The 22,013-nt window shown below is 42.9% G+C and overlaps 1 long non-coding RNA gene across 1 annotated transcript in view; it reads right to left on the bottom strand.

Annotated features, from left to right (window-relative positions):
* Nucleotides 1–663: 663 nt before the first annotated feature.
* Nucleotides 664–22,013, bottom strand: part of LOC142485824 (uncharacterized) — a 29,716-nt gene continuing 8,366 nt past the window's right edge. The window contains exons 7-17 of the long non-coding RNA XR_012798698.1: nt 19,889–20,008; nt 18,773–18,868; nt 17,225–17,328; nt 15,892–16,002; nt 13,374–13,493; nt 12,258–12,353; nt 10,704–10,815; nt 7,022–7,141; nt 5,938–6,035; nt 4,261–4,371; nt 664–948 (exon numbers count right to left, since the gene is read on the bottom strand). This is a non-coding gene — a long non-coding RNA (uncharacterized LOC142485824). The remainder of the gene's footprint in view (nt 949–4,260; nt 4,372–5,937; nt 6,036–7,021; nt 7,142–10,703; nt 10,816–12,257; nt 12,354–13,373; nt 13,494–15,891; nt 16,003–17,224; nt 17,329–18,772; nt 18,869–19,888; nt 20,009–22,013) is intronic.

Below are 22,013 nucleotides of genomic sequence, written 5' to 3'. Positions count from 1 at the left end.
TGCGGTGCTAGCCGTGCTTCAATAAAACGTGTCGGTAGTGTAGCAAGGATTATTTCTTCCTCTGGTGCATTATGATGGGATGTGTTGTAAGATTCTGCATTATTAGCATCACTGAATCTTTTGGAAACTGAGTAATATTCTATGTTTTAATGCAATATTATGGATGATCAGCCGGTAAAATAAAGCTTACTGTATCTGTAGCCATGCTCTACCCATGATGTGCTGAATCAATGACTGCAGAGTGATTCAGAGTGGTAAACATGACTGGAACTCATCTCTGAATAGAGGACAGAACAGCAGTGCAGAGTAGGAGGTGAATGTATCTCAAATGGAAGACTTAGTAGCTGTGTGGGGAGTAGACAGTACAGACTGATCAAATAAATAGTTAAAGGAGTATCTTCAACATTACTTGGCTTTGTTATCAACATTGAAGTTTCTCTTGTTTTTTCTGTTCTTTAAATCACTACTACTGATGCCATGTGTAACCTGTACTGAGAGATATACTCTACTGGCCTAGATGAAACCATATGATGCAAACAGGATTCATCCCACTCCAGATTCATATGATTGCACCACTTCAACCTTTAATAAAACACATAGAACTACAGCAGTGCGCTACTGCACATGTTCTTGTTATGAATGGTAGTAGATGTGGTCCTTGGGTCAATACTTCATACAGCAGCCACACTCTACTCATGATGTATTGAATCAACAAAAACCTGCATGGTACAGATCACAGGAAGGGTAGAGTAGAGGGGAATATGTCCAATGCGAAACCCTTAGCAGCTGGATTGTGTGGAGTCAACAAAACGACAAATACTAAATGAGAAATATACACATTGCTTATCTGTCTCTGTGTAGTCATTTTCCTCCTCTTCAACTGTCTTTCAAAATTTCTCTTCTGACAGAAAAGAAACACATGGCTTCAATATTCACTGTTCTTCCCTCCTGAAATAAAAGTTAAGCATTGCATGGTTATGATCATACATACAATGAACCTTGCGCCAAACCATGTGATCCAAAGTAAATCCACCTCCCTCCCATAGCTGTGTTCCTTCTAGAGCTTCTACCACACAAGTCATTAATGTTCGTGACACTGTACTGCAGTCACAGTCTGCACACAAAGTACTGAATCAATTACATCACACTGAAAAGGCAGTCTACATGATGCAATAGTTAACCATAATAACTCTGTCATGCAAATGACAGGAAAACCTATATGTATATCATTAGGGGAGAGGGGAAAAATAATTAAAAAATAAGTGCGACAAATAAAAACAGATTATAGGAAAGTAAATCCTTGCCCTGGGAACTTTACAATCTAATAGAAATGTTAGAAGACTTAAAGAGAGGCAGCAGTTGGGGGAAGAAGTGCAGTAGATGACAATGCTTGTCCTTAATGGTGGGTACAATTAGTAGAAAGCACATCTTGGGAACAATAGTTGTTAGCAGTGACTGTGGGTGTGGGACAGTAGCCACGAGTCAAAGTTTTTTAAATGCTTGATTTAAGTCGTGAATTTTAAGATTGGTCTTACATGTGGGTGGAAGAGGTTATGTTGGCATATACTGAGTGTGAGGAAGTTTCACATGTACGGTGCAGTGATGGAAAATGGTTTCAGGCAAGTGAGAGAACAGTAGAGGTGAAAGAAGTTTACAGGAGACAGTTATGGTTATAGTGCAAGAGACAAGCAAGGGCATAACGAGAGATCAAAGATGATATGCAAGAAGGAGCAGATTAATGGAGAGCCTTAACAAAAAGGTAAGGAGGAGAACTTTGTAGGTGATACAAAAACTTGATGGGATGCCAGGACAGGGATTTAAGGAGATGAGCAGAGACTGTTGTGGGAGAAAGTGAGATAATTCAAGCAGCAGAGTTTTGCATAGGAGAAAGTTGTGAAGCATGGAGGCCTGTTAGTAGTATGTTAAAATAACCTATAGGATAACAGTATACATTGGAGTTTTAGCAGTAGGTTGAGAGGGGAAAGGGAAGATCTTGGCAATATTACAGAGAAAGAGGCAACACATTTTACCCATAGCCGTGCATGTGAATGGAGATGGAATTGAAGAGCCAAATGTTACTCCTATGCAACATGTTTGATGACAAGATAGATGGTAGTACTGTTTACTGTGATGGAGAAAGGGGATAATATGAGCCCAGTGTTAGACATTAAGTTTAAGGCAGTGGAGTGCCATCCATGAGCATATAGCCAGGAGACAACCCAAGAGTAGGGACTGGATTGCAGGAGTGAGAACAGGGGTGGATAGATTTGTGTGTGTATCATCCGCATAGAGATTATATCTAAGGCCAAAAGCATTGATGAAGTCACCAAATGATAGTATGTAGAGAGAAAGAGAGATCTCAGAACAGAGCCCTGATGTATACCCACAGACAGATCAATAGAAGACGAAGACATGTTAGCAACAGAGATGGAGAATGTGTGACAGGAAAGTTATGATGAAAACCAGGATAGAACTTTGTTACTGATACCAAGAGAGAGTTTAGAATATGAAGGAGGAGAGTGATTGAGAGCATCAAACGCAGCCGATAGATCAAGTAGGATTAGTAGGGAAAAACCTTGGGAATTAGCTTTAAGCACAGTCTGTAGAACGTGCTGTACGAAAGGCAGGTTGTAAAGGATCCAGGAGGGCATGTGATTTAAGAATGTTGACACTAGCAATTAGAAGGCAAACAGCATGAGGGATACAGAGCGGTAGTTAGTAAGGCACATAGGGTGTAGTTTGTTTCTGACAAAAGGGTGACCGCTACAGGCTTAAAGTAAGAGGGCAAAAATCCAGAGAATAGGGAGAAATTGAAGATGTGGGTGAGAGTGGGGACTAAGAGATGCAGTAAGGTGTGAGGGGATACGATCTAGAGGGCATGTGGTAGAGGGAGAATAGAAGATGATTAGCTTCCAGCTCTGTAAGAGAAGAAAAGGAGTCAAGTGCAGAAGGAGATTTGGGTAGAAGGAGAGAAGGGGGAAGGGACAGAAGGAATCTCCTTTTGGGTGGCATCCACCTTGCCTCTGAAGTAGTCAAATGCTTGAGGAGAAGTGAAGGAAGGATGGCAAGTGGGAGGAGAAGGTCAGTGGAGGGAGTCAAATACAGAGAAAAAAAACAGCGTAAATTAAATTTGAGTGTTGATGAGTGTGGAAAAAAGTAGTGTATTTAGCCCTAGAGAGCAGCTTTATACAGGACAGGAGACATTTTTACTGTAGAAAAATCAAACAAAGTGTGAGATTTCCTCCGTAGGTATTAAGAACAGCGAGTGGAAGTGTGATGAGTGTGTTTGGGAATTTAGCCAAGGGTGTGGGTTAGAGGGATGAGTGTGTCAGAGCCTATAGGGGGCATATAGATAGGAGGATAGCATTGTAAGAGTTAATAAGATTGTTAGTTTAAGCAGAAAGAAAGAGAGAGAAGAGAGAAGAGAGGTTAGAGTAGATGTCAGAGGAGAGTTTAATTAAGCAGAGGCAAATCAGTGGGACAGGTAAGATGCGGTGAGGGGAATGACTGATTGTGACTGATGAGAGCAGAAGAGGTTATGTACAACTAGAGCCTTGTTAGTAAGAGTGGACATTCCAGAGGGCACAGGAGAAGGGAAGAGAAAAGTAAGGAAAGGAATGTGGATTACATTAGATAGGTTAACACTCTTAGTAGGGAGGCCTGATGTGTATATGAGCCGGTCCAAGATTATAAGAGATATCCCCCAACATCAGCGAGCATAGAAGGAGACACAGAGATAGGTGTAGAGAGAGACAGAGATAGGGATATGTAGAGAGAGAAGGGCGTCAAGAGAATGAGACAGATAGGCGTAGAGAGAGGAGACATAGAGAGAGGGGGCTTTGAGAGGGGGGCGTAGAGAATGAGGGAAGGTGGAAGAGAATAGGATGTGCAGGAGTGCATTTCATTGAGCAGTGCAGAAATAGCTGCAATAGAGGTCTGTACAAATGGTGCTTTGTGTAGACACATGCAAAGGTAGGGGAAGGAAAGTGTATAGAACATGTGGATAAAAGCAGGAGTGTGGAAGTTAGAGAAATTAGAAAAGTTTTACAGAGGAGTGAGGAAACAGTAAACAGAAAGAACAAGAGAGAGGTTACATTGGGATGACGTGCTGTGGTAGAGAGAAATGCTAGGAGAGAGCCTCCAGATATTAGAGGACATGAATTGAGAGAGCAAATGTATAAATCAAAACCGGAGGGGGAGGTATAGCACGAAAGCTTGCACAGCAGTTGATGAAGATTATAGTCTTAAAGTTGCGTGTACCTGTCAGGGCACTCAAGAAGGTCAATGCTCACAAGTGCAGAGTTCATGAAGAAATGCTGAATCCAGTTCCCCTCCAATTTAATTTTAATATAACTTTTTCATTCTTCATTACTGCAAAAAGCAAACAAAACAAAACCACATTGCATTACTATTTTCAAAATGGATTGAATGACATATTCAACAGTAACTGTGTGATGCCAATATTGCCTTCTCACTCGTAGGCCAGTACGGTCAGGTACCCAGTACTGATAAAACAATAAGTGCCCGTACTAAGTACCAATATGAATTATAAGGAAATGTAAAATCTCCAGGTCTCTCTCCATCTCTGCAACAGATATATGGATAAGCCCATATTAAGGCATCACGTGACCGGAGCCGTCACTGACTGGGTATACGCAAAGATGCAGGGAGATGCAAAGAAAGGGAGGGAGAGAGACAGGGAGAAGATGGGAAACGGAGGGAGGCACGGATGGCAGGCCTCTCTCTTTCACTGGTGCATGCAAGGAGCTGGTCCCAACATCCACAAAGTGTGTGTGTATTATTGGTTGTGTTTTATGGCGGTAGGAGGATAGTGTGTATATTGTGTGTGTGTGGGAGTATTATATTGTGTGTAGGGTATTATAGTGTGTATATTATGTTGAGGTGCAGAGGAGAGTGTTAGATTGGGTATCTTGTGTTAGGGGGTATTGTGTATATTGTGTTTAAGACTATAATATTATTGGGGAGATTATTATTGAGGAGGTATTAAAGTGTGTATTGTGGGGAGTATTAGTGTATGTATTATTTGTGGGTGACAGATGCTGTGGGTAGGCCAAGAGTACGGGCCAGACTAAGGTGGAGACTTTCTGTACTCTGCATACAGGACTCTACATGTACTGCAGAGGTGAAATTCCCGCAACTCCAATTTGCTACACTCTCCAAGAGAGAATATTGTGATCAGAGGTGGAAGATGAGCAGGGTCACTGCCCAGGGAGTAGCCTGTCAGGGGGCATGGAAATCTCTTTTGGTGCGTATGTTGCCACGTGGCATTGATTGACCGGTCAATTAGCACTGCTTCCTATCACAGTGACATGATCCGGTGCTGTGATCGGTTGCAGCGCTGACCAAGGTGTGTTAGTGCAGCAATTTACAGGGAGGGAACAGAGGTTGTGGGTGACAGATGCTGGGGGTAGGCCAAGAGTACGGGCCAGAGCAAGGTGGAGATATTCTGTACTCTGCATGCCCATCCTGCATGCCCAGGACTCTGCATGCATGCCAGTGGCTGTGGGGTGTGTGTGTGTAGGTATGCCAAGTGTCAGTGTGCATAAGTAAGTGTGCTGTGTGTGTAAGTAAGTTTGCCTGTGTGGCAGGAGGTGTAGGGGGGTGGGGGGCGGGGGGCGGTTCAGCTGGAGGACTTTACCCAGCACAAAAGCACATAGATGCCTCTGATTATATCACCCCAAATGCTGATAATATCCTGCTGTAGATGCACTTTACAGAAGATGATACAGATGTCATCAGTGTTTGGTGGGTTAATTAAATCAATCCATCATATAATAGCCACACTGTGCATATGATGTACTGAATCAGTAACACCAATCACAGGAAGACATCTCCATGGTAGGGGTAGTGTTGAAGTTAACAAAATATGTCCAGCACTGTGGTGTGGAGCCCATACATAATAATTGTGCACATTACCAGAACAACATATTGTCAACTGCATGATCATTTTGCTGCTTGTAGTGTATACTCTTGTCCTGTGCAGTGTTGTAGTAGATCCGTCTCTTCGGTGTTCACTGCAATAAAAGTAAGACATTGCATTAATATTACAGAAGTTTGGGGGCTGAAATCCCACTATGCTAATGACAGTTTCCCTTTGCATAAGATTCTTGTGATTATATCTCAATGATGATCAATAACAACTACATCATAACACAGCTGCTCTATACAGAATATGTATTTGCCATCAATGGTCATGGAGGCAATATGTCACACAATGTACATATATAGCAAGGATTATTTCTTCCTCTGGTGTATTATGATGGGAGGGTGAGATTCTGCATTATCAGCATCAGTAAATCTGTAGGAAACTGAGTGATATTCTATTTTTTAATGCAATATTAGGGTAAAATAAAGCTTGCTGTATCTATAGCCATGCTCTACCCATGATGTGCTGAATCAATGACTGCAGAGCGATTTAGAGTGGTAAACATGACTTGAACTCATCTCTGAATAGAGGGTAGCACAGTAGTGCAGAGTAGAAGGTGAATGTATCTCAAATGGAAACCCTTAGCAGCTGTGTGGGGAGTAGACAGTACAGACTGACCAAGTAAATAGTAAAAAGTAGTAACTTCAACATTACTTGGTTTTGTTCTCCACTCCTGTTTTTCTGTTCTTTAAATCACTAATACTGATGCCATATGTAACCTGTACTGAGAGTTATATACTCTACTGGCCTAGATCAAATTAAATGATGCAAACAGGATCCCTCCCACTCAAGATTCATATGATTGCACCACCTCAACCTTTCATAGCAATAACATAGAACTGCAGCAGTGCGCTACTGCACATGTTCTTGTTATGAATGGTAGTAGATGTGGTCCTTGGGTCAGTACTTCATACTGTAGCCACACTCTATTCATGATGTATTGAATCAACAAAAATCTGCATGGTACAGATCACAGGAAGGGGTGGAGTAGAGGTGAATATGTCCAATGCGAAACCCTTAGCAGCCGGATTTTTTGGAGTCAATAAAACGACAAATACTAAATGAGAAATATACACATTGCTTATCTGTCTCTGTGTAGTCATTTTCCTCCTCTTCAACTGTCCTTCAATTTTCTATTTTGCAAGAAAATGAACACATGGCTTCAATATTCACTTCTGTTCTGCAGTCTTTCCTCTTGAAATAAAAAAGTTAAGCATTGCATTATTATTATTATAATTATTATTGACGATACATACAATGAACCTTGCTCCAAACCATGTGATACAAAGCAAATCCACCTCCCTCCCACAGCTGTGCTCCTTCTAGAGCTTCTACCACACAAGTTATTCATGTCAGTGAAACTGTACTGCAGTCCCGGTCTGCACACAATCTACTGAATCAATGACATCACACTGTGTCACACAATGTCATGCTAACGACAGGAAACAATCTTTGTATATATCTTTGTATATATAATAATAATAATAATAATAATAATAAAAAAAATAAGACAGGACAGACACTCCTACATTGCAATCAATAGAAAATAACTGGGACAGGCACTATACGGTCCCGGATAAACTGTAGCTACCTATACACGTGTGCCTTGTCTCTAGACTCTGCAAATATCTCTATTTATATACCACCCATTGTGTACTCAGCGCTTTACAAGAGAGACCAAAAAGTACAGGAAATTATTATACAATAAGTTCAACAAACAAAAACAGACAATAGGAAAGTAAATCCCTGTCCTGGGTAGTTTACAATCTAAGAGAAATGTAAGGAGACTTACAGAGAGACAACAGGTGGGGGAACAAGTGCAGTAGATGACAATGCTTGTCCTTAATGGTGGGTACTTGTAGTATAAAGCACTTCTTGGGAACAATAGTTAGTGACTGAATGAGTGACAGTAGCAACGAGTAAAAGCTATTGAAATGCTTCATTTAAGTTGTGAATTTTAAGGTTGATCTTAAATGTGGGTGGAAGAGGGTATGTTGGCATATACTGAGTGTGTGTGAGTTTCACAGGTAAATTGATGGGAAAGGGTTTCAGGCAAGAGAGCGAGTGCGCAGTAGAGGTGTAAGAAGTATAATGGAGACAGTTATTAGTAGAGCTTAGGAGACGAGGAAGGGCATAACGAGACCAAAGATGATATGTAGGAAGGAGCAGATGAATAGAGAATAGTGTTGGACTGGGTCCTCAACTATAAAAAAATGGGTAACGGGTACCCGGCCAAAATGAAAGGTTCTACCCGGTCGGGTACACGGTTTGGCACTTACCTTCCGGGTGGCGGTGACATCTAGGATCAGCAGCAGTCCTGTGACGGTGGCAGCATCTGTGGTGTCTTCAGCCGGCGGGGGAGCTGCAGGCTCACAGACACAGCTTACCTGCTTCGGTGCTGTGGAAGTGATTCCTGCAGCTCCCCCCGCCAGGTGAAGACACCTCTGATGCTGCCAACATCAGAGGACTGCTGCTGCTGATCCTAGATGTCTTAGGAAAGGTAAGTATAAAAGATTATTTCCAGCTGCCCTGACATTACCCGACGCCGGGTATTACCCGGCCAAGTCCACTTCTCAGTGGCCGGTTTCGAGTAATGTCCGGGTAGCTGGAAATGTGTTGGGTAACGCCGGGTACTCGGTACACCACTAATAGAGAACCTTAACAAAAAGGTAAGGAGGAGAACTTTGTAGGTGATCTGAAACTTGATGGGAAGCAAGGAGAGGGATTTAAGGAGGAGGAGGAGATGAGCAGATACTGTTGTGGGAGAAAGGGAAATTATTCAAGCAGCAGAGTTTTGGATAGATTGCAAATGAGAAAGTTGTGAAGCAGGGAGCCCTGTTAGCAGTATGTTAACCCATACGATAAGGGCATGCATTGGCGTTTTAGCAGTAGATTGACAGAGAAAAGGGCAAATCTTGGAAATATTACAGAGAAAGAATCGACAAACTTTAGCCAGTGTCGTGAATGAAGATGGAAAGGGAAGAGTCAAATGTTACTCCTAGGCAATGTGCTTTCATGACAGGATGATGGTAGTACTGTTTACTGCGATGGAGAAAGGTGATATTAGGCCAGATTTAGGGGGAAATATGAGGAGCTCAGTTTTAGACATTAGGTTTAAGGCAGAAGAGTGTCATCCATGGAGGATATAGCCAGGAGGCGACCCGAAACTAGGAACTAAATTGCAGGAGTGACGGTAGGGTGGATAGGTGTGTGTATCATCTGCATAGAGATGATATCAAGGGCCAAAATAGTTGATAAGGTCAACTAGTGATAGTATGTAGTGAGAGAGGTCCCAGAACAGAGTCCTGAGGTATACCAACAGACAAAACAACAGGAGACAAAGACACGTTAGCAACAGAGATGGAGAATGTGTGATGGAGAAGTATGATGAAAACCAGGATATAAGTTTGCTGCGGATACGAAGAAAGAGTTTAGAATATGAATGAGAAGAGTGATTGACAGTATCAAAAGCAGAAGAGAGATCAAGCAGGATTAGTAAGTAAAATGGACCTTGGGAATTTTCTTTATGTACATAATTGGTTACATTGGGAAAGGCAGATTGTGAAGGGCCCAGAGGAGCATGTGATTTAAGAATGTTGATCAAACGGGAGATCACAAGACGTTCTAGCAATTAGGAGGCAAATGGTAGGACGGATACAGGGCGATAGTTAGAAATTCACACAAGGTCAAGGTTATTTTTGAGAATAGGGGTGACCACTGCATGCTTAAAAGGAAGAGTTGAAAGAGCCAAAGGATATGGAGGAATTGAAGATGTGGGTGAGAGTGAGAATATAGGATTGAGAGGGCATGTGGTAGAGGGAGAAGAGAAGATCAGGTTCCAGCTTTGTGACAGGAGAAAAGGAGTCAAGAGTGCAATGAGATCTAGATAGAAAAAGAGAGAGGGGGAAGGGAGAGAACGAATCTACTTGTGGATGGCATCCACCTTGCCTCAAGTGAGCAAAGGCTTGAGGAGAAATAAAGGATGGATGTTAAGTGGGAGGAGAAAGTCAGTGGTGGGACTCAAATACATAGAAGACAGTGTGAATGAAAATGGAGTGTTGATGAGTGAGGAAAAAGTAGTGTTTGACCTTAAAAAAAGGAGCAGAGTTTTACAGAGCAGAACAAAGGTTTAGTGTAGAAAATCAGACTGTGAGATTTCCTCCATAGGTGTTAAGAGCAGCAGTGTGATGTGATGAAGTGTGATGAGAGCGTGCTTGTGAATTAAACCAATGCATGGGTTAGGCTGCGTCTATAGTAAGCACGCAACAGAAGGCAAAGTTAGCGCATGCCTGTCGCTCCAGCAATCCCTGCACTGAGGTCCGAGGCGACGGGGAGGCCCTGCATCGCTCGCACGCACTGTGGACGACCAAGCGTGTGCCCATGATAATCACGGCCTTAGAGGGATGAGTGTGTCAGAGCCTAGAAGGGGCATATAGATGATGGAGGAGGAGGGAGGAGGAGATGATAGCATTGTAAGAGTTAACAAGATAGTTAGTTTAAGCAGAAAGTGAGGAGAGGTTAGAGATAAGGGTAGATGTCAGAGGAGAGAGTTCAATTAAGCTGAGGTATCGAGTAGGACAGGGGTGAGGGGAATGAGAAGTGGTGGACATTCCAGAGGGCACGTGAGAAGGGAAGAGTAAAGTGAGACAAGGAATGTGGATTACATTAGATGGGTTAATACGCTTAGCAGGGAGGTGGAGAGAGAGGCAAGAGGCAGAGGGTGGTGTAGGGGTAGAGGAAGAGATGTTGCATGTACCTTGTCAGAACATTAAAGAACGTCAATTCACACTGGTGCAGAGTTGATGATGAAATGCTGAATCCAGTTCACGTCCAATTCAATTTTAACAGAACTTTTTCATTCTTCATTACTGCAAAAAAAAAAGTAAAAAACAATGCATTACTATTTTCAAAATGGATTGAATTCCCCCACCAATGACTATGTGTTACCAATATATCCCTCTCAGTCCCACTGCAGCACATACTGTACCAGTGTGAAAGTAAGAAGGTACACAGTACCGGTAAAACAATACGTGCCGGTACTATGCACCATATGAATTATAAGGGGATGTAAATCTCCCAGTCTCTCTCCATATCCGCAACAGAGCGGGCTCCGGTCAGTGGCATGGATGCCCATATATGGGTATGCTCATATTTGGGCATCCCATGTCACTGACCGGAGCCGGCTCTGAGTATAGGGATATATGCGGAGACGCAGAGGTGCAAGGAAATGGGAGGAGGCACGGTGAGAAACAGGGAGAGACCACAGGAAGATAGAGGGCAACAACTTCCACAAGGTACTTGTATGGGTATAATTGTTTGTATTTTGTGCAGAGGGGGTAATTTCAGATAAAATACAATTCTCCACCCTCTACGAAACAATTCCACTTTGTTCAGTAAGCCAGAAAGTCTTGGTCCCATGTGGACTGAATTTAATGCAAATAAGGTCCTTAATACACAAGTAAAGAATAAAGTTACTTATTCTCTACTGTAAGAAGTGCCACATTGCCCACTATTTGGGTCCTGTGCCCAGATTGTGACCATGCATGGCAGAGGTGAGATTCCCCCAACTCCAATTTGCTACACTCTCCAAGAGAGATAATTGTGATCAGAGGTGGAACTAGGGGAGGGTGTGAGCAGGGTCACTGCCCAGGGAGTAACCTGACTGGGGGCACGGAAATCTCATTTAGTGCATATGTTGCGGCACTGCATTGATTGACCGGTCAATCTGCACTGCTGCCTGTCACAGTGACATCCTGATCGGGCACTGTGATCAGCTATAGCACTGACCCAGGTGAGATAGTTCAGCACTTTACAAGGAGGGAACAGATGTTGTGGGTGACAGATGCTGGAGGTAGGCCAAGACTGTTGGCCAGAGTAACGTGGAGACTTACTGCACTCTGCATGCCCATCCTCTCCCTGACATCAGGGGAAGGAAGTGGCCCTGGGGTGTGTGTAGGTATGCCAGATGTCAGTGTATGCATAAGTAAGTATGCCTGTGTAGTGGGAGGTGTAGGGGCGTTAAGCTGGAGGACTTAAAACAGGCACAAAAGCACATAGATACCTCTGATTATACCGCACCAAATGCTGATAATATCATGCTGTAGCTGCACTTTACAGAAGATGATGCAGATGTCATCATTGGTTGGTGGGTTCATTAAATCAATCCATCATATCATAACCACACTGTGCATATGATGTACTGAATCAGTAACACCAGGAAGACATCTCCATGTTAGGAGTAGAGTTGAAGTTAACAGAATATGTCCAGCACTGTGGTGTGTAGCCCATAAATAATAATTGTGCACATTACCAGAACAACATACTGTCAACTGCAAGATCATTTTGCTGCTTGTAGCGTATGCTCATCCTGTACAGTGTTGTAGTAGATCCGTCTCTTCAGTGTTCACTGCAACAAAAGTAAGACATTGCATTAATATTACAGACGTTTGGGGGCTGAAATCTCACTTCGCTGCGGACAATTTCCCTTTGCATAAGATTCTTGTGATTATGTCAATGATGATCAATAACTGCATCATAACACAGCCGCTCTATACAGAAGATGTACTTGCTCTCAATGGTCATGGAGGTAATACGTCACACAATGTACAGATATAGCAAGGATTATTTCTCCCACTGGTGCATTATGGCATTATGATGGGAAATGTTGTGAGATTCTGCATTATCAGCATCACTGAATTTTTTGGAAATTAAGTGATATTCTATGTTTTAATGCAATATTATGGATGATCAGCCGGTAAAATAATAATAGCTTGCTGTATCTGTAGCCATGCTCTACCCATGATGTGCTGAACCAATGACTGCAGAGAGATTCAGAGTGGTAAACATGACTGGAACGCATCTCTGAATAATGGGCAGCAAAGCAGTGCAGAATAGGAGGTGAAAGTATTTAAAATGGAAGATCCTTAGCAGCTGTGTGGGGAGTAGACAGTACAGACTGACCAAGTAAATGGTAAAAGGAGTAACTTCAACATTACTTGGCTTTGTTCTCCACATTGAAGCTTTCCTCCTCTTTAAATCACTAATACTGATGCCATGTGTAACCTGTACTGAAAGTTATATAATCTACTGGCCTAGATGAAACCATATGATGCAAACAGGATCCATCCCACTCCAGATTCATAGAATTGAACCACCTCAACCTTTCATAACAATCACATAGAACTGCAGCTGTGCGCTACTGCACATGTTCTTGTTATGAATGGTAGTAGATGTGGTCCTTGGGTCTTTACTTCATACTGTAGCCACCCTCTACTCATGATGTATTGAATCAACGAAAACTTGCATGGTTCAGATCACAGGAAGGGGTAGAGTAGAGATGAAAATATTCAATGTGAAACCCGTAGCAGCCGGATTGTGTGGAGTCAATAAAACGACAAATACTAAATGGTAAATGAGAAATATACACATTGCTTATCTGTCTCTGTGTAGTAATTTTCCTTCTCTTCAACTGTCCTTCAAATTTTCTCTTTTGCAAGAAAAGGAACACATGGCTTCAATATTCACTTCTGTTCTGCAGTCATCCCTCCTGAAATAAAAGTTAAGCATTGCATTGTTATTATGTTACTACATACAATAAACCTTGCTCCAAACCATTTGATGCAAAGCAAATCCACCTCCCACCCACAGCTGTGCTCCTTCTAGAGCATGCATGTCAAACTCCAGTCCTCGAGGGTCCCAAACAGGCCAGGTTTTCAGTAGGGATATCCTGAAAACCTGGCCTGTTTGCTGCCCTCGAGGACTGGAGTTTGACATCCTTGTTCTTGAGCTTCTACCACGCAAGTCATCCATGTGAGTGACACTGTACTGCAGTCCTGGTCTGCACACAATCTACTGAATCAATGACATCACACTGTAAAGGCAATCTACAAGATGTATTAGTTGTCCACACTTCCGAAATGTTACTTTTATGTCCAAATCACTTATTCCCATGACCTGATATTTGTATTTGTTATTTATAGGATTGTCACAAAGAGTTGATGAGGTCACCAAATGATAGTATGTAGAGAGAAAGAGAGATCTCAGAACAGAGCCCTGATGTATACCCACAGACAGATCAATAGAAGACGAAGACATGTTAGCAACAGAGATGGAGAATGTGTGACAGGAAAGTTATGATGAAAACCAGGATAGAACTGTGTTACGGATACCAAGAGAGAGTTTAGAATATGAAGGAGGAGAGTGATTGAGAGCATCAAACGCAGCAGATAGATCAAGTAGGATTAGTAGGGAAAAGTGACCTTGGGAATTTGCTTTAAGCACAGTCTGTAGAACGAGCTGTACGAAAGGCAGGTTGTAAAGGATCCAGGAGGGAATGTGATTTAAGAATGTTGACATTCTAGCAATTAGGAGACAAACAGCAGGAGGGATACAGGGCGGTAGTTAGTAAGGCACATAGGGTGTAGGTTGTTTCTGAGAAAAGGGTGACCACTACAGGCTTAAAGTAAGAGGGTAAAGAGCCAGAGAATAGGGAGGAATTGAAGATGTGGGTGAGAGTGGGGACTAAGAGATGCAGTAAGGTGTGAGGGGATACGATCTAGAGGGCATGTGGTAGAGGGAGAAGAGAAGATGATTAGCTTCCAGCTCTGTAAGAGAAGAAAAGGAGTCAAATGCAGAAGGAGAATTAGGTAGAAGGAGAGAAGGGGGAAGGGACAGAAGGAATCTCCTTGTGGGTGGCATCCACCTTGCCTCTGAAGTAGTCAAATGCTTGAGGAGAAGTGAAGGAAGGATGGCAAGTGTGAGGAGAAGGTTAGTGGAGGGAGTCAAATACAGGGAAAAAAAGACAGCGTAAATTAAATTTGAGTGTTGATGAATGTGAAAAAAAAGTAGTGTGGTTTGGCCACAGAGAGCAGCTTTATACAGGACTGGAGACATTTTTACTGTAGAAAAATCAAATATCAATTGTGTGATTTCCTTCATAGGCATTAAGAACAGCGAGTGGAAGTGTGATGAACATGTTTGGGAATTTAGCCAAGGGTGTGGGCTAGAGGGACAAGTGTGTCAGAGCCTAGAGGGGGCATATAGATAGGAGGATAGCATTGTAAGAGTTAATAAGATTGTTAGTTTAAGCGGAAAGAGAGAGAGAGCAGAGAGGTTAGAGTAGATGTCAGAGGAGAGTTTAATTAAGCAGAGGCAAATCAGTGGGACAGGTAAGATGGGGTGAGGGGAATGACTGATTGTGAATGATGAGAGCAGAAGAGGTCATGTACAACTAGAGCCTTGTTAGTCAGAGAACGGACATTCCAGATGGCATAGGAGAAGGGAAGAGAAAAGTAAGGAAAGGAATGTGGATTACATTAGATAGGTTAACACTCTTAGCAGGGAGGCAGAGGCAGGGAGGCCCGATGTGTATATGAGCAGGTTCAAGATTATAAGAGATATCCCACACATCAGCAAACATAGAAGGAGACACAGAGATAGGTGTAGAGAGAGACAGAGATAGCTCTATGTAGAGAGAGAGGGACGTAGAGAGAATGAGACAGATAGGCGCAGAGAGAGGGGGCGCAGAGAGAGGAGGCGCCAAAAGAGGGGGCGCAGAGAGAGGGGGCACAGAGAATAGGATATTAAAGAGTGCTTTTCATTGAGCAGTGCAGAAATAGCTGCAATAGAGGTCTGTACAAATGGTGCAGTGTGTAGACACATGCAAAGGTAGGGGAAGGAAAGAGGAGAACATGTGGATAAAAGCAGGAGTGTGGAAGTTAGAGAAATTAGAAAAGTTTAACAGAGGAGTGAGGAAACAGCAAGCAGAAAGAACAAGAGAGAGGTTACATTGGGATGACGTTCTGTGGTAAAGAGAAAATGCTAGGAGAGAGCTTTCAAATATTAGAGGACATGAATTGAGGCAGCAAATGTATAAATCAAAACCTGAGGGGGAGGTATAGCACGAAAGCTTGCACAGCAGATTATAGTCTTAATGTTGCGTGTACCTGTCAGGGTATTCAAGAAGTTAAATTCTCACAAGTGCAGAGTTCATGATGAAATGCTGAATCTAGTCCCCCTCCAATTTAATTTTAATATATCTTTTCCATTCTTCATTACTGCAAAAAGCAAACAAAACAAAACCACATTGCATTACTATTTTCAAAATGGATTGAATGGCATATTCAACAGTGACTGTGTGATGCCAATATTCCCCACTCACTCGTAGTGAAGCACATATTGTACTAGTGTTGAAAGTAGGCCGGTAGAGTCAGGTACGCAGTACTGATAAAACAATAAGTGCCCGTCGTAAGTACCAGCTCCGCAACAGTGCGGGCATCACATTAGTGACGTGGATGAACATATATGGATAAGCCCATATTAAGGCATCACGTGACCAGAGCCGTCACTGACTGGGTATACGTAAAGACGCAGGGAGATGCAAGGAAAGGGAGGGAGAGAGACAGGGAGAAGATGTGAAACGGAGGAAGGCACGGATGGAGGGAGTTCTTCCGAGCTTCTGCGGGCCTCTCTCTTTCACTGGTGCATGCCGGGAGCTGGTCCCAACATCCACAAAGTGTGTGTGTATTATTGGTTGTATTTTATGGGGGTAGGAGGGTAGTGTGTATATTGTGTGTGTGGGAGTATTATATTGTGTGTAGAGGTGCAGAGGAGAGTACTAGATTGTGTATCTTGTGTAAGGGTGTTGTGTATATTGTGTTTGGAGCTATAATATTATTGGGGAGATTAGTATTGAGGAGGTATTATAGTGTGTATTGTGGGGAGTATTAGTGTGTGTATTGTTTGTGGGTGACAGATGCTGGGGGTATGCAGCAATCCCTGCACTGAGGTCCGAGGCGGCTCTGCATCGCTCGCACGCACTGTGGACGACCAAGCATGTGCCCATGATAATCATGGCCTTAGAGGGATGAGTGTGTCAGAGCCTAGAAGGGGCATATATATGATGGAGGAGGGAGGAGGAGGGAGGAGATGATAGCATTGTAAAAGTTAACAAGATAGTTAGTTTAAGCAGAAAGTGAGGAGAGGTTAGAGATAAGGGTAGATGTCAGAGGAGAGAGTTCAATTAAGCTGAGGTATCGAGTAGGACAGGGATGAGGGGAATGAGAGGTGGTGGATGATGAGAGCAGAAGAGGTCATGTACAAATAGACCTTGTTAGTCAGAGAGCAGTCATTCCAGAGGGCACGTGAGAAGTGAAGAGTAAAGTGAGACATGGAATGTGGATTACATTAGATGGGTTAATACGCTTAGCAGGGAGGTGGAGAGAGAGAGGCAAGAGGCAGAGAGTGGTGCAGGGGTTGAGGAAGAGATGTTGCATGTACCTTATCAGAACATTAAAGAACATCAATTCACACTGGTGCAGAGTTGATGATGAATCCAGTTCACCTCCAATTCAATTTTAACAGAAATGTTTCATTCTTCATTACTGAAAAAAAAGAAAAGTAAAAAACATTTCATTACTATTTTCAAAATGGATTGAATTCCCCCAACAATGACTATGTGTTACCAATATATCCCTCTCAGTCCCACTGCAGCATATACTGTACCAGTGTGAAAGTAGGAAGGTACACAGTACCGGTAAAACAATACGTGCCGGTACTATGCACCATATGAATTATAAGGGGATGTAAATCTCCCAGTCTCTCTCCATATCCGCAACAGAGCGGGCTCCGGTCAGTGGCATGGATGCCCATATATGGGTATGCTCATATTTGGGCATCCCATGTCACTGACCGGAGCCGGCTCTGAGTATAGGGATATATGCGGAGACGCAGAGGTGCAAGGAAATGGGAGGAGGCACGGTGAGAAACAGGGAGAGACCACAGGAAGATAGAGGGCAACAACTTCCACAAGGTACTTGTATGGGTATAATTGTTTGTATTTTGTGCAGAGGGGGTAATTTCAGATAAAATACAATTCTCCACCCTCTACGAAACAATTCCACTTTGTTCAGTAAGCCAGAAAGTCTTGGTCCCATGTGGACTGAATTTAATGCAAATAAGGTCCTTAATACACAAGTAAAGAATAAAGTTACTTATTCTCTACTGTAAGAAGTGCCACATTGCCCACTATTTGGGTCCTGTGCCCAGATTGTGACCATGCATGGCAGAGGTGAGATTCCCCCAACTCCAATTTGCTACACTCTCCAAGAGAGATAATTGTGATCAGAGGTGGAACTAGGGGAGGGTGTGAGCAGGGTCACTGCCCAGGGAGTAACCTGACTGGGGGCACGGAAATCTCATTTAGTGCATATGTTGCGGCACTGCATTGATTGACCGGTCAATCTGCACTGCTGCCTGTCACAGTGACATCCTGATCGGGCACTGTGATCAGCTATAGCACTGACCCAGGTGAGATAGTTCAGCACTTTACAAGGAGGGAACAGATGTTGTGGGTGACAGATGCTGGAGGTAGGCCAAGACTGTTGGCCAGAGTAACGTGGAGACTTACTGCACTCTGCATGCCCATCCTCTCCCTGACATCAGGGGAAGGAAGTGGCCCTGGGGTGTGTGTAGGTATGCCAGATGTCAGTGTATGCATAAGTAAGTATGCCTGTGTAGTGGGAGGTGTAGGGGCGTTAAGCTGGAGGACTTAAAACAGGCACAAAAGCACATAGATACCTCTGATTATACCGCACCAAATGCTGATAATATCATGCTGTAGCTGCACTTTACAGAAGATGATGCAGATGTCATCATTGGTTGGTGGGTTCATTAAATCAATCCATCATATCATAACCACACTGTGCATATGATGTACTGAATCAGTAACACCAGGAAGACATCTCCATGTTAGGAGTAGAGTTGAAGTTAACAGAATATGTCCAGCACTGTGGTGTGTAGCCCATAAATAATAATTGTGCACATTACCAGAACAACATACTGTCAACTGCAAGATCATTTTGCTGCTTGTAGCGTATGCTCATCCTGTACAGTGTTGTAGTAGATCCGTCTCTTCAGTGTTCACTGCAACAAAAGTAAGACATTGCATTAATATTACAGACGTTTGGGGGCTGAAATCTCACTTCGCTGCGGACAATTTCCCTTTGCATAAGATTCTTGTGATTATGTCAATGATGATCAATAACTGCATCATAACACAGCCGCTCTATACAGAAGATGTACTTGCTCTCAATGGTCATGGAGGTAATACGTCACACAATGTACAGATATAGCAAGGATTATTTCTCCCACTGGTGCATTATGGCATTATGATGGGAAATGTTGTGAGATTCTGCATTATCAGCATCACTGAATCTTTTGGAAATTAAGTGATATTCTATGTTTTAATGCAATATTATGGATGATCAGCCGGTAAAATAATAATAGCTTGCTGTATCTGTAGCCATGCTCTACCCATGATGTGCTGAACCAATGACTGCAGAGAGATTCAGAGTGGTAAACATGACTGGAACGCATCTCTGAATAATGGGCAGCAAAGCAGTGCAGAATAGGAGGTGAAAGTATTTAAAATGGAAGATCCTTAGCAGCTGTGTGGGGAGTAGACAGTACAGACTGACCAAGTAAATGGTAAAAGGAGTAACTTCAACATTACTTGGCTTTGTTCTCCACATTGAAGCTTTCCTCCTCTTTAAATCACTAATACTGATGCCATGTGTAACCTGTACTGAAAGTTATATAATCTACTGGCCTAGATGAAACCATATGATGCAAACAGGATCCATCCCACTCCAGATTCATAGAATTGAACCACCTCAACCTTTCATAACAATCACATAGAACTGCAGCTGTGCGCTACTGCACATGTTCTTGTTATGAATGGTAGTAGATGTGGTCCTTGGGTCTTTACTTCATACTGTAGCCACCCTCTACTCATGATGTATTGAATCAACGAAAACTTGCATGGTTCAGATCACAGGAAGGGGTAGAGTAGAGATGAAAATATTCAATGTGAAACCCGTAGCAGCCGGATTGTGTGGAGTCAATAAAACGACAAATACTAAATGGTAAATGAGAAATATACACACTGCTTATCTGTCTCTGTGTAGTAATTTTCCTTCTCTTCAACTGTCCTTCAAATTTTCTCTTTTGCAAGAAAAGGAACACATGGCTTCAATATTCACTTCTGTTCTGCAGTCATCCCTCCTGAAATAAAAGTTAAGCATTGCATTGTTATTATGTTACTACATACAATAAACCTTGCTCCAAACCATTTGATGCAAAGCAAATCCACCTCCCACCCACAGCTGTGCTCCTTCTAGAGCATGCATGTCAAACTCCAGTCCTCGAGGGTCCCAAACAGGCCAGGTTTTCAGTAGGGATATCCTGAAAACCTGGCCTGTTTGCTGCCCTCGAGGACTGGAGTTTGACATCCTTGTTCTTGAGCTTCTACCACGCAAGTCATCCATGTGAGTGACACTGTACTGCAGTCCTGGTCTGCACACAATCTACTGAATCAATGACATCACACTGTAAAGGCAATCTACAAGATGTATTAGTTGTCCACACTTCCGAAATGTTACTTTTATGTCCAAATCACTTATTCCCATGACCTGATATTTGTATTTGTTATTTATAGGATTGTCACAAAGAGTTGATGAGGTCACCAAATGATAGTATGTAGAGAGAAAGAGAGATCTCAGAACAGAGCCCTGATGTATACCCACAGACAGATCAATAGAAGACGAAGACATGTTAGCAACAGAGATGGAGAATGTGTGACAGGAAAGTTATGATGAAAACCAGGATAGAACTGTGTTACGGATACCAAGAGAGAGTTTAGAATATGAAGGAGGAGAGTGATTGAGAGCATCAAACGCAGCAGATAGATCAAGTAGGATTAGTAGGGAAAAGTGACCTTGGGAATTTGCTTTAAGCACAGTCTGTAGAACGAGCTGTACGAAAGGCAGGTTGTAAAGGATCCAGGAGGGAATGTGATTTAAGAATGTTGACATTCTAGCAATTAGGAGACAAACAGCAGGAGGGATACAGGGCGGTAGTTAGTAAGGCACATAGGGTGTAGGTTGTTTCTGAGAAAAGGGTGACCACTACAGGCTTAAAGTAAGAGGGTAAAGAGCCAGAGAATAGGGAGGAATTGAAGATGTGGGTGAGAGTGGGGACTAAGAGATGCAGTAAGGTGTGAGGGGATACGATCTAGAGGGCATGTGGTAGAGGGAGAAGAGAAGATGATTAGCTTCCAGCTCTGTAAGAGAAGAAAAGGAGTCAAATGCAGAAGGAGAATTAGGTAGAAGGAGAGAAGGGGGAAGGGACAGAAGGAATCTCCTTGTGGGTGGCATCCACCTTGCCTCTGAAGTAGTCAAATGCTTGAGGAGAAGTGAAGGAAGGATGGCAAGTGTGAGGAGAAGGTTAGTGGAGGGAGTCAAATACAGGGAAAAAAAGACAGCGTAAATTAAATTTGAGTGTTGATGAATGTGAAAAAAAAGTAGTGTGGTTTGGCCACAGAGAGCAGCTTTATACAGGACTGGAGACATTTTTACTGTAGAAAAATCAAATATCAATTGTGTGATTTCCTTCATAGGCATTAAGAACAGCGAGTGGAAGTGTGATGAACATGTTTGGGAATTTAGCCAAGGGTGTGGGCTAGAGGGACAAGTGTGTCAGAGCCTAGAGGGGGCATATAGATAGGAGGATAGCATTGTAAGAGTTAATAAGATTGTTAGTTTAAGCGGAAAGAGAGAGAGAGCAGAGAGGTTAGAGTAGATGTCAGAGGAGAGTTTAATTAAGCAGAGGCAAATCAGTGGGACAGGTAAGATGGGGTGAGGGGAATGACTGATTGTGAATGATGAGAGCAGAAGAGGTCATGTACAACTAGAGCCTTGTTAGTCAGAGAACGGACATTCCAGATGGCATAGGAGAAGGGAAGAGAAAAGTAAGGAAAGGAATGTGGATTACATTAGATAGGTTAACACTCTTAGCAGGGAGGCAGAGGCAGGGAGGCCCGATGTGTATATGAGCAGGTTCAAGATTATAAGAGATATCCCACACATCAGCAAACATAGAAGGAGACACAGAGATAGGTGTAGAGAGAGACAGAGATAGCTCTATGTAGAGAGAGAGGGACGTAGAGAGAATGAGACAGATAGGCGCAGAGAGAGGGGGCGCAGAGAGAGGAGGCGCCAAAAGAGGGGGC

This window comes from Ascaphus truei, unplaced genomic scaffold (assembly GCF_040206685.1).
Source record: "Ascaphus truei isolate aAscTru1 unplaced genomic scaffold, aAscTru1.hap1 HAP1_SCAFFOLD_638, whole genome shotgun sequence".
In the NCBI taxonomy this organism is placed as follows: Eukaryota; Metazoa; Chordata; class Amphibia; order Anura; family Ascaphidae; genus Ascaphus; species Ascaphus truei.
The sequence above is the reverse complement of the archived record's forward strand: the minus strand, read 5'-3'. Positions and strand labels throughout refer to the sequence as shown.